The following is a 12,863-nucleotide window of genomic DNA, read 5'->3' as shown; positions in this document are numbered from 1 at the left end:
TAATAAACCAAGTTTTGTCCATTAATAATAGATTTACAGGTTCATGGACAAGTCTCCAGAAAAAGAATTAGAGGCCTCTAACCTCTGAATACTAAGAAAGTAAATTTTAAAAAAAATCAGGGGGGAGATTATACCTCTTTTGGGAGAGTATGTGCTTAGCATGCATGAGGCCCTCAGTTCAGTCCCCACTAACTCAATTTAAAAACAGTTTTTTTAAAGAAATGGAGAATTAAAGCAAAAAGATGGAGGAATACAGAAATTTTATAGAGACTCATCTCAGATATAAGATGGGGAAAAAACCATCCATTTCTCAGAGGAAATTTTGAGAACTATGTAAACTGAATCTGAGATGTCTAGTCTTCTAACATTATTCATGAATTCATATTACCAAGTCTTAAAACTACCTGATAACCCACAGTTGTGATACTGATCACAACAGCTGCCAACACGGATCTAGCTCTGGCTAGGAATGCTCTGTTCTGACATCTCTGCCCCTGAGGCCTCACCAGGCTGAGAGCACTAAATTCAGTCATTCATGAGCATCTCCTGTAAGTCCTCCCTTTGTGCTCCTCACTCTCCCCTCACCAGCCCCTCTGAGGGAAACACTGTTATCATCATCCCCAACCGCAGATAAGGCCACTGAGGCACAGAGACTAAACCCTTTCCAGGTCATATTGGCATAAAAGGACGTCTGTATTTCTGCTGTTTTGCTTTTGACAAAGGAATCTGAGATATCAATTCAAGGGAGACTGTTAAATAATAAAATATGTCAGGTCTTCACCTCAAAGAGCACATACTATAAATTCCTGATGTAGGATGAGGCTGCCGCCACAAACTGACTCAGCTTGAAATTAATATCCAAGATGAAGCAGCGGATACACGTAAATATTCATGATTGTCAACTCCGCTCACGGGTCTGGGCCCTTCACTGCCTGAACTGGGGTGAATATTCCACCCGTGTCAGGGAGGGAAGCGTGGCTTTTCCAGGTCTCCCCAAGGCTTCACGGGCTATTTCCCCCCACAGACTGTCCTCAACAATTAAAAAGCTCTCAAGATTTTTACACCATGCAAACCTGAAATACATTTCTGCAGATGGAGCACTTTCTCAGGCTTAAATTTATTTTGCCTACACTCAGCAGGGGGGGTAAAAGAAACAAGACTCTGCAAAGTCTCTGATTCTCACCACTCATACTAGTAGAAAGGCCACTGCACAAGATGTCTCTTCAGAGTGCAGGGTGAGAAGAAAATAAAGCCGCCCCCAACCACAGGCACTCCCAGAGACAGAGCTCAGCAGTCTTCTGCACACTCACGGTTGTGCAGCCCTCATCACCATCTATTTCCTGAACACTTCATCACCCCAAAAGAATCCCCCTGTCACTAGCAGTCACTCCCTAACCCCCCTCCACCTAGCCCTTTGCAACCATCACCTGCTCTCCGCCTCTGCATGTGCCTATTCTGGGCATTTCAGATCACTGAAGTCAACAATATGTGGCCGTGTGTGTCTGCTTCCTTTCACTTAACATGCTGTTGTCAAGGCTCGTCCATGTTGAAGTGGTATCAGCATCTCTTTTTTTTTTTTTTGAAAACGTTAAAGTTTATTAGAGGGTTGTAAGTACTATCAAAAAGAGTAGAGTGGAGCATAGGTGATTGTGTTTCAAAGAGAAAAGGGCGGGTTGAGCAGTCAGATTGGACTTCCCAGAAGAGGTGGCCTTTTTCATTTTCCTCTTTTTCTTTTTTATTCACTCTTAAGTCTGAATAATGTTTCACTAAATGGAGATTCTACATTCTGTTCATCCATTCAGCAGCTATGTATGGACGAGGTCCAGAAGGATGAGTGTATGAGGCGACTTGCAGCGATGGCATTTAAGCAAAGGGCAAGATGTGCTTTCAAAAAAAAGCCAACAAACAGAGGCGCAAGGAAATTCAGTGCGTTTCTGAGCAAAGTGCATGCTTGCTTCGGCAGGACAACCGTGCAGGGCTGGGGCGGATATTGGCAGGAATCACGGCGTGGGAGTCACCTGAGAAGACTCCCCACTGCACGCAGCTCAGCCAATTCTCCTCCCTCATCCTGTATTGTTAGAGCCATATTTCTAGGTTTCTCTTATTTCAAGTAATAGCACTTTAACTACATATCTGATCATTTGCATCAGACCAATTTACCTCCAAGGCACAGAAAATTATTCACTAACCGGAGCAGCTCCAGGACATAACGGTGATGGATTAGGGAGTCCTGCATCATCCCAGCCTGCATGCACAAACCCCACATGTGCCCTGGTGATGTCCGGAAAATTAAACGCATGGAAATATCTCACTGCTGCTACACGACATCTGCCCTCAAATTGCCCCAAACTCATGCTGGCAAAGCACTACTCAGCCCTCTCACTACAAAGAAAAAAAAAAATGCTAAGAAGGCAAATTTAGGCTCTTCCATTGAAAACCAGCAACCATCAATGCCAGTATCTGAGTTGGAATGCTCCTGACTTCTAAAACCACTGCGCCGTTACTTTTCAAATGTGGAAGTCATATATGTATTCCACGTAGATGATATTACAGTAGGATTTTTCTTTTCAAAATTTCCAGTTGCAACATTAGCACAAGAAAGTTTATGTTTCAGCTTTAAAAAATCAATTATCTTCCACTTTCTTAATTTTGAACCTATTATTATTTTATAAATGGAGCTATGCTGCATAATATAAACTCACTGTTTGAATTCTGCAAACAAGACCTTTATGACCTCACTCTTTCAGAGCAAACTTTAATGGTGTTTTGAGAGGTGGGGCCTGGGGTGCTCACTAACAGCTCACTAAGGATGTGCTATTAAGTAATGCAAAGGCTCTAACACCACATTAGCTCAGAAACCAAAGAAACTACACCAAAGCCTTACTTTATCATTTTTAAATTTTGCTATTGTTTGGAATATTAAATTTCTTTAAAGATATAATTTTTTTTGAGAAAGACAACAGCTGTATTAAATTTCCTCTCACCAAGAAATCAATCTTTATCAAGAATAAATACCCCATGGAAATCGAAATGACGGGAGGTTTCTAGCTAAGTGAACATGCAGATCTGAACAGAAATCTAAATCCTATCAGATCTCACTCGAACCAGCTCAACAAAGTCCTGGGCTACCCTGGAACTTAGCTCTTCTGTTCCAAAAGTTGGCTGAGCTAAGATCATCACACAAGGCAGGGAAGGAGAGAAGAGGAAAGTCCACCTGGCAGCCTCCATCTCTTTTCTTCCAGCCAAAAGTCGCCTCTCGGGCGACCCTGATAACAAGCCCTCCCCATAAGGAAATCCAGCATCCACACTGCCCCAGCCGTCCCCAAGCAGCCCTGATGCCCCTCTCCCAGCCTGTGAATGGTGTTTTAGTGGCCCCCCCAGTTGGTGGCACCCTCCCCCTCTTCCCCGCTACACACACACACACACACACACAGAGCAACGGCAGCCTTCCCAAATCACAAAGTTGATTACATAACCCCACTTCAAACCCTTCAGAGGCTCCCTGGTGGAATTCTAGCCCCTCCCCCGACACTGCTCACCCAGCCTCACCCCAGTTCCCAGGTCCCCAGTGACCTCGGGACCCCCTGTCCTGCTCCTACTTCCCACTTACCTCCAGGCTCATTTTGATTGTTTCCCAAGGAAGACTTCCCTCCCTCCAACCTCCGCAACTTGTTCCTCTATTCCTAGAACATTCTAGGCTAAGTCAACTTCTGACACTGCTAAGCTCACAAGAAGCAAATACATTTTGCTTAATAATGTGGGTCCACCCACTCTCCCCTAGACACACAGAAGTGCGCGTGTTATGAATAAATGAATGATGGGGTGGGTCTCAAAGGGACAGACAGACCTGCTCTCGCCCGTCCCGACCCTTCTCTCTGTAGAATATCAGAAGCAAAACCAGAAGTACCTTTCCTGAGGGTCACTTCCTGCTGACACCCTTCACTGCCTCCAGTGTCTGTTCAAATAAAACCCAACGTCTTCCAAAGCCATTCACCCCAGGCTCTCTCCAGGGTCCTCCCAAGCAGGGGAACACTCCACCCTGGACCACACAGGACACTCTCCCCAGGTCCCCACCCCACAAGCCTCCAGGCCTCTGCCCGGGCTGCACCTGCCACCTGAGCCACAATCTTGACTCCTTCTCCTGGCTGACACTTACTCTGTCCTCACGATTGAATGTAGAGCCCATTTCTTCCAGGAAGTCCTCTCTGATAATGTCCTTTAGGTCTTGGCAGGGCTCCATCTATAGCAACAGTACATGGTGACCAACTGGGTGTTTGCCCACTCCTTTGAAACCACGAACTCTTGGGAGCCACGTGGGAAGGAGTGAGAGATTACAAGAGGGGTGGGGGAAGCAAAAAGCAAAAATCACAGCCCAAGTCCCAAATTCAAGGATTCTTCCTCAGAAAAAAGTATAAACTATTTCACACCTGTGCAATTTGGCTACTATTTTTGTGGCTTGTGGACAGCAAGGGCTTGGTGTTCTAGTCCAAAACCCGGGTTACATGCAAAGAAATGTATATATTCATATCCAAAGGAAACCAGAGCTGTTCAACCACAGTTTGCAGTTAGAATAGAAAGGAACTTTGATAAAGGCAATCTCTCTCTCCCTCTTCTTTCTTTTCTGGCATCATATAATTTTAGAAGTATTAGCGTGACTAAGAGATGGCTACAGCCCGTGATTCTGCACTGGAGTGTTTGGGGCTGAGGAAGCCCAGATTACATTCACTGCGTAAATGCAATCACACCAACACACTGATAGGTGCCGTGGTGGTGGAGCTGATGTTCCAAAGCAGGCAACCTTACTCTGTAAGAGAACTCTAAATAGAAAGTAAGAATTGCAATGTTCTGTACTCAATTTCATTCGATATATGGGTCATTAACTGATAGAATATCTTCACTAATGTAACCTAAAAATAAATTGTCAACGTCGATTTTCTTCATCTGACCGTTTTATGCTAACTTTGGATATCAAACCCTCACTCCATATGGAAAGCTCAGGCCTATGCTGCAGCAGTTACATCCCGTGGAAGAAAGCCGATCAAGGGAGAACTGGAGAGTTTCCCTTCAGAAGCTCCTAAGTCTGGTTTTGCACCTGTACGTCATTTGCAACCACTTCATCGGCAAGGAGTAAGACCTTACCTCTGTGGGGCGAAAAGCACTGCGGTGCTTCTGAACCATCAAAGAACACTGAGCTTTGTGAAACTGTCCTGAGACACTTAAATCGTATTTTGTGTGAAAGGCTCCAAAACTGACCCAATTCACCAATCCAGGTACAACAGAGAGGTACCGGAATTAGTAGAGAGAACATGCCCTTGAAGTCTGACAAGGCCCTGCTTGAATCCTGCTACAGCATTGACTAGCTGCTAAACGGACCAATTCCTTAACCCCTCTGAGAAGGCTTCCCAATCCGCAAAAGGGAGTTGCCATCGCCCACCTGGGAGGCATGGATGAGAATGCAACACGCAAGTAGGGCTGCCGACTGATACCTGACACGGGGCCTGACTAGCTTCCCTCCGCTGCCCTTCTCCCCCTTTAAACTTGCACTGTTCCCCCTGGTAAGGATCAAACCCCTGGAAAAGATTGCCCGAATCTTCTGTGTATCCCTGAATACATGCATTACCCTTAGGAGGCCAGAAAAACAACTGCCTCCTCCCCAGTCACTATCAATGTTCTTAAGAGTCTGGGTATTTTTAACTCAAATTTTCAGGGAGACTATTCCAGAACTTTGCACGCACCATTCTCCAGGTTGACTCCCCTCCCAGTGCCCATCTATTCTCACCTCAGATCCTCTGTCTGATTGCCTTCTGTTCATTGGAAAGCGAGTCCAGTAGGGTGGCGACTCCCAAGGACGCCCTCCCTCCCTCACAGGTGAGTGACTACTTTCTCCCCACTCCAACTCCAGCTTCTTAGAAGTCTACCCTCCCGGTCCCTGCAGAATCTGAATCTTCCCAAGACACACACGTGGCCACGACCCTCCTTTCAGATTTCTTCCAGGCTGGCCCTGCCCAACCCCCGGCCCCTTAAGGATAAATGGCATTAGTCTGAAAATCGCAAACGTCGTAGACTGACACACGAAAGCTGCATGGTCTGGGCTTTCCTCCAACCCAGGCACAGCCCTGCCCCACCTCAGCCTCAGTCTGCAGCTCTCAAGATGATCTAATTCACATGCGTGTCTGTGAACACCAGCTAAGAATGACGACTCCCAACGTGTATCTCTAGTCTGGCTCCTTCACCTGAGCCCCAGGGCCATAGACCCGAGTGCCTCTTTGAAGTCCTAACTTGGATGAAAAATGGCATCTTAAAAATGCCTCATGTCCGCCATTTACTCTGGAATTCGATTCCTGGCAGGTACCTCCCAGACACCCCATTTTAGTAACAGCCCCAGCACCCAAATATGTGTTTGAGGTCACATTCAATTTCCACTGTTCCCTCCCCCAAGCCTTGCCCTGGAATCAGTCCTGTTATATCCGTCACTAAGCCCATCTCAAGTCTGGTTTTGCAGGGGCCACGGCCGGAACCCCACAAGCTCACAGCATGGTGCACTGAGTCACAGTCCTCCAAAGGGTGCTCCCTGGAGGGGGAGGCATCTCCTGCCACTGGTCACCTCAGAAGGCACTGTATTCTCACAAAGGAGGCCCAGGAGAAGGGACTCAAGGTTCTCCCGTGGTCTGAGATTTGAAGGGCCCGAGGTGTGGGGGAGCTCCTAATTAGCAGACACAGTTGTCAGTAAGCAGACGAGGATGGAGGAACCCAGGCAAGGCTGTTCTCACTCCGACCCCTGGGCTCTCGGGAGCCACGGGAAAGGCCTGTGTCCAGGGCATAGCCCGGCCATCACAGATCCCAGCCTGCATTTGCCAACCCGGACAGACTAGACTCCTTCTACTTGCGACATTTACTTCTGATCTGTTCCCCACCCACAATGTGATGGACTCCTTCAGATATTCTCTCCTGTCTGAAGCGAGACAAATTCAGTGAAAAATGAAGTGTCCACATTTGGACCACAGCATGAAAGGAGAAACAAGACCTCATGGTCAGCATGATGGTGGTGGCCAAACACTTTCACCGGGTGAGATGAACCATGGTGGGGGTGAGAATCCAAGGTCCTAGGTCGGCCAAAGCATCTTCCTTCACAGTTGACTGGGGTGTTGGAGAATCACTACCGCAAACTAACGACAAGGCCGACAGAGGTGGACGTCAGCTGCAACAGACAGGGAGTCAGCAATTTACTGCCAACATGGGTTAAAAGTAAAGGCCGGTGCAGGGAGGCCTGCACGGCTGCTGAGGCAAACCACAGACCCGGCTCTGAATGCCCACTGGCTGGAGCAGGGTGGAAGCTACGGTCCCCTTTAGCAGTCCCTATGTCCACCAGATCCAGGTGAGCCAGCTACTTAGGAGAAGGGCATGTTGTCCTGATACTCAGATAAACCAGCCTCGTAAAGGGAACAAAAGAGTGGCATGGATTTTAGACCAACTTTTGCCTCTTTGTGAAGGCAAAGTAAAGTAAATGGCATGGGAATTAAAATGCAAAAAAAAAATTAAATAACAAAACGGTGACTGCTTCCTCCAACAGCTGCTCAACCCCGAGCCTGCCACTTCCTCACCAGTGACCGCCAGCCAGGCAGCGCCGTCACGCGCGTCACACAGCGACAGCCAGGAACCGAGTGCAAAGCACGTTTGTATAAAAGAAGGAATGTAGCAAGATGCTGCAGAATTTGACTTTACAAGTTTAAATACTCCATGAAAAACATCTCTCAGCAGCCGCCTAAATAAATTCGCATCTCACTTCTTCAAAACAATCAAACAAATTTAATAAGGGTGCATTTGTCACCAAATATAAGGAGGACCAAACTGGTTCCTTAAAGCAAGGATTTTAAGAGGTATCAAACACCAGTGGGTGATGTGCTAAAAAAAATTAGAAAATAAAAAGATGACAAGGATAATACATGGATTAAGGCAGCTGTTAAGTTTTTGCTTTTCAAAGCGATGTAGACAGCACGGAGGGCGATCTAGCTATTTCCAATTCAGGGTGTGCACAGCCCACATTTTCAGACGCAACAACATGCTCACAGGGCAGTACAAGAGAAAAAGGAATAAAGAAAAAGGAAAAGAGGAACAAGAGAAAATTAGAAACACACAAGAACAAAAATGACTTTGACAGCACGTACAAGAATTTACGTGAGTGTGTGAGGCCAGGGATGCGGGGATGGTGAGACCCACCCTCACCTCCTGCTCCAGGGAGTGCAGCGGCCTGAGGGGAGCGGCGCTGCCGGGGGACCCCAACGCGGTCAGCGCCCCTAACCAAAACTCCACATACATGGGTCTAGGCAGGTCTTAAGCTACAAATTGTGGTCACATTTCAGGCTGGACAGTTTTACGCACTTCCACCAAGAGTAGCAGGAGGGAATTAGGCTCTGTTCCTGCACCAAAGCATTGTTTAAAAAATTAATGTCTGCGGAATAGTAAAAGCAACAATGGAGTAAAAGTGACTGGAGGAGAACGTGCTTGACCCGAGCTCACTGGCCGCGTTATCTCACTGACGTTAAGATGCTGGCTGAGACCTTACGGTACCAAAACAGACAGACGCACCAGGAGGTAGGTTTAATGCGCTGCTATATTTTGATGCCGAGAGCCATGCCTGGTACACGAGGTTCTGGGTAAACAATGGTGACTGTGTCAACCACTATGGGCTAAGCACATATCCAGCTACTCCTCCAAATCCCAAGGGCAGACTTCAAAATGCAAAAACAAGCAGGAATTCTCTGGTGGGTCCGCAGACCCAGAGCCAAGCAGTTGCTGAGCAAAAATGTCAGCAGTGCCTCCTGTGACAAGAGGAGGCACTGGCCTGGGGGCTGGGGCAGGGCTCCAGGCTTCCACTGCTCACCCACCAGTCTGTCCAGGGGGAGAAGGTGGTCCCTGCTTACGTTGCACCGATGCACCTACCTTGACTGACGCCTGGGGGATCAGCAGGAGGTGACATGTGAGGTGAACGGAGCCAGCCTCGGTGTAGCACGGTGCTGGCAGCTGTGACCTCAGCAGTGCCCAGGCTCCTAAACCTGACACCTCATTTCCAAGGAGCAGATGGGGAGCGCGGGCATGTAGATCACAGGGCCCTGTGAGGACAAGAACAGATCATGGCCACGACATGCCTTGCCCCTTCCTTAAGCATGTCCCGGAGGAACAGGAAATTCATCCAGAGCCCGCTAGGCACCTCACGCAGGTGGGACTCGGGTCCTCTTCCCTATCACTCACAGGGCTGATCTGGATATTCTTTTTATCAATTCTCTGGCATCTTCTCCTCCAACTTACCAACAACCAGAAAGTAGAATCTGATCTTAGTTAAGTTCAAGAATCACAGAGCACCGCCTCCACAGCGGGCACGGCAGCACGTGCCAGGTCGTCCGACCATCACCTGTGGGACCGCCATGAGCCCTCTCCAGACTCAAGGACCGAGGCCGTAGGCCGGGGGTACACAGATTCCCTCATTCTCCCCAGCAAAGGGGGACCGCCTCCCGACAAAGGCATCTCACCCTCTTCTGCCCGAGGGACAGCACAATAGATACACGGGGAAACAGAGCAGAAGTTGGGGGGTTAGGCAGCCCAGAAGAGCTCGTCTGTAATTCCGAGGCAAAGTGGGGCCGTTGACTTAATCACAGGGAAAAAGTGAGGATGAACATTTCTCTGCTCTTCCCCATACTCCGTGATACGCCTTTCCCTGCATAAGGAGTTCATTCAGAAGTCCCTGGCGGTGTTTCTGATGTCCTAACATGGCATGCTGCCTGTCGGGCAGGAAGAGAGGGCCTGAGCCGAACAGGTGCTGAGCCTGGGAGGCAGGAGACACTGGCTCCAAGCCAGCTCAACCAGCGTCTCGTTCTGCCTCTCGGGATTCAGCATCTCATCTATAAGCAAAGGGATGAGACTGTCCCAGGAAACGCTGCCCAACAGAAATGAAATGAGAGCCATGTAAAGAAAGTTTCCCAGTTGCCACATTTAAAACGGTAAACAAAGAAACAAACCAACAAATAAAAAAGTACTAGAAACTGATTTTAAGAACATATCTTACATAATCTACTGTATGTAAAATACTATAAATTTGACATGTAATCAATAGAGGAAGTAACAAGATAGTATATATGCTTTTAGTAGACAAGCCTCAGCGTCTCATGTGCATTTGAACTACAGCACATCTCAGCTCAGACCAGCCTCCTCCCCAGTGCTCCTAGCATCAGTGGCTGTGGCTACTCTATTGAACGGCAACTCCAGGGGTCCCACCAGGGTCCTGGCTGAAAAGCAGGAGTAAGTGCTCTAACACTATCACTAAAAGTATCTCTCTGAAACAAAGGCGGATTCACTTTTAAATGTCTGTAAACCGGCGGGCTGCACCTACCTACCCCCTTGGATACAAAATAGTCCTATTCCGTGCTGATCCCTTTCTGGATGGAGAGAAGAAACCCGGCACACAGCCAGGGTGGACTGGCCTCCAGGTAAACTTACCTGCTGTCTGTGTCCAGTCCTATGAAGTCCTCCTTCTCAAACGGCATGTAGAGGAGTAGGATCTTGTCCCCAGACTTGTCAGGGGCCCCATCCAGCCACTTGGACTTGAGCAAGATGAAGAGTGACTCAGTGAAGTCCTCGATCCTCTTCTCCACCACCCTGCAGTCCTCGTAGATTGAAGGCCACGTCGGTGCGCGGCTGCTTGGCTTACCTCCCCATGCAGCACAAAGACAAAGAGCTGAGAGTCATTAAGCGTGATGCCATACAGCTCCTCTGCACGTGGAGCTTCTCGAAGGCCTTGGCCGAGAGGCAGTCGGTAATGGTGACAAAGCCCACAACCATGCGGTGGGTCTGGAAGATGCTCCATCCATTCTTGGGCGCAGAGTGGTGCCTGTAGTGTGTACAGAGTGCGCCCTGGGAGCTGCACGGGCTGATCTGGCTCACCAAGGAGGTTCGCTTATAGATGCAAAAGAAATTCTCCTCTGAGATGATCCCCACTGGTTTGACCACCACGGGAAGAGTCTCATAGTCCTCAGCACACTGCACATAGTCAGGGATGCTCATGTTGCTGGCCCTGCCGAGAGGGGAGAGGAGATCGAGGTAAATATTGTGCTGTGTGCTGTGGGCGCCTCTGGGTTGCGGTGACCTGGTGTGTACCAGCCAGAAGGCAGGGGAAGCCCAAGCAAATCCAGGGGTACAGTTTGTCCTTCAGAGCCTGCACATGGCTACCTTAGCTCGGATCACTTTACCCAGCTTTTGGTCTAGGCTTCCTGCCCCTGCAGAGAAGGGTCATTTCTTGTTTTCTGTTTCAAAGCACCTAGGAAGGCCCTGATGCAAAGTCACTGCTCAAAAATGCGGAATAAAGAAATGAAAAAAGGAACTGCTTTCCGCAACCCCCTTCAGCAGAATATAAAGAAAAGGACAACAGTAGGAACAAAAGATCTGGATTTCAATTCCAATTTAATTGAACCCCTAAGCTGCAGAATAATGGATAAGAAAACTTGCCTTGGGGAGGAGGGTACAGTTCAGTGGTAGAGCACATGCTTATCATGTACGAGGTCCCAGTACCTCATTTTAATAAATGAAACAAATAAATAAACCTAATTACCCTCCTCAAAAAATATTTTTTAATTCAAAATTCAAAAAACACCTTGCATTTGACACAACATTGTAAACTTGACTATACTTCAATTAAAAAAAAAAAAATCCTTGCCTTACAAGAATATATCTGGATTACGGAAGTTTGCAAATGTAAAATGCCTAGGGTACCACCTGCATAAAAAGGGGTGACTACAAATTTACTATCCCTCCTTTATGAGCTATATTTCCTTCGGGGGGGTAATAACCTCTCAGAGCTAATTTTCTCAGATTTAAAAAAAAGTAAATATTACCTGATTCTCAGTACTGCTGAAGAATCAGATAACCCTATGAAAGCATCTGACACACAGAGGTTACTCAATAAATGTTTGTTGAATGAATGAATAAACAAGCAAAATGAATGCTGCTCCATGCCACAGACCATCATAATGGTACTGCTTGGAAATCCCAAGCCCACGTTCCACCCGTCTCTACACTAACCATGTGGGTGACCTGGGCAGGCGTGTGTGCTTCTCTAAGCCCCAGTTTAATCGTGAATAGAAATGATGGCAATAACACAAACCTCAAATTGTTAGTGAGTCAGTAATGAATCGTACCCCAAATTTGCAAGATGGAACCATTAAGGAAAACCGGGAAAAGGGTCCATAGGCCCTCTCCATATTATCTCTTACAACTACATGGGAATCTACATTATATCTCAAAATAAAATTTCTACTTTTTTAAAGAAGCTATTGAGGTTAAATGTGCTCACTGTCTCAAAAAAGGAACACAGAGAAAAAATAGGACAATGCCCAGCCCATGAGATACACTCAGTTAATATTCCCACTGAACCCACTGGTCCCTCCAAATTCAGAGCAAGAGGATGGGTCCTCGTGGCAAGAGGCCACTGCACCTGAAGCTAACAAAGCTAATGGTGCTCACTTCCAAGAGTCCCTGTCACCACCCTTGTTCTAATTTTCTATTTGTAATTTTTTTCCTTTTTATTACATAGAAACTCCCAATTGCATAGCCTTCACCTGACTAGACATCAAGATGGCAGCCCTTCAAAACCTGACCACAGAGATCATGATGGCAGCCCTTCTTGGTGAAACAATAAAATGAAAAGCCATTTCCACAAGACCTCTGTGTAAATCTACTAGGGAACTTCATCCTGGACTGAGGAAGAGGACTGGGGAGGAGGGGGCAATCTGGGGCATAGAGAACTATGGGCCACCTGTCCCACGATGGACTTTAGACTCAACCATCACCCTCCAGGAAATTTAAAATACACAGCG

General features: G+C 47.4%; 1 long non-coding RNA gene across 7 annotated transcripts in view; it reads right to left on the bottom strand.

Moving 5' to 3' along the window:
- LOC141579681 (uncharacterized) overlaps window positions 1-9,222 on the bottom strand; it is an 84,614-nt gene extending 75,392 nt beyond the window's left edge. For all 7 annotated transcript variants that reach the window (XR_012511543.1, XR_012511544.1, XR_012511541.1 and 4 more), the window contains exon 1: window positions 8,941-9,222. This is a non-coding gene — a long non-coding RNA (uncharacterized LOC141579681). The remainder of the gene's footprint in view (window positions 1-8,940) is intronic.
- Between the last annotated feature and the right edge of the window lie 3,641 nt (window positions 9,223-12,863).

The sequence above is a fragment of the Camelus bactrianus genome, chromosome 13 (assembly GCF_048773025.1).
Source record: "Camelus bactrianus isolate YW-2024 breed Bactrian camel chromosome 13, ASM4877302v1, whole genome shotgun sequence".
Classification (NCBI taxonomy): domain Eukaryota; kingdom Metazoa; phylum Chordata; class Mammalia; order Artiodactyla; family Camelidae; genus Camelus; species Camelus bactrianus.
The sequence above is the reverse complement of the archived record's forward strand: the minus strand, read 5'-3'. Positions and strand labels throughout refer to the sequence as shown.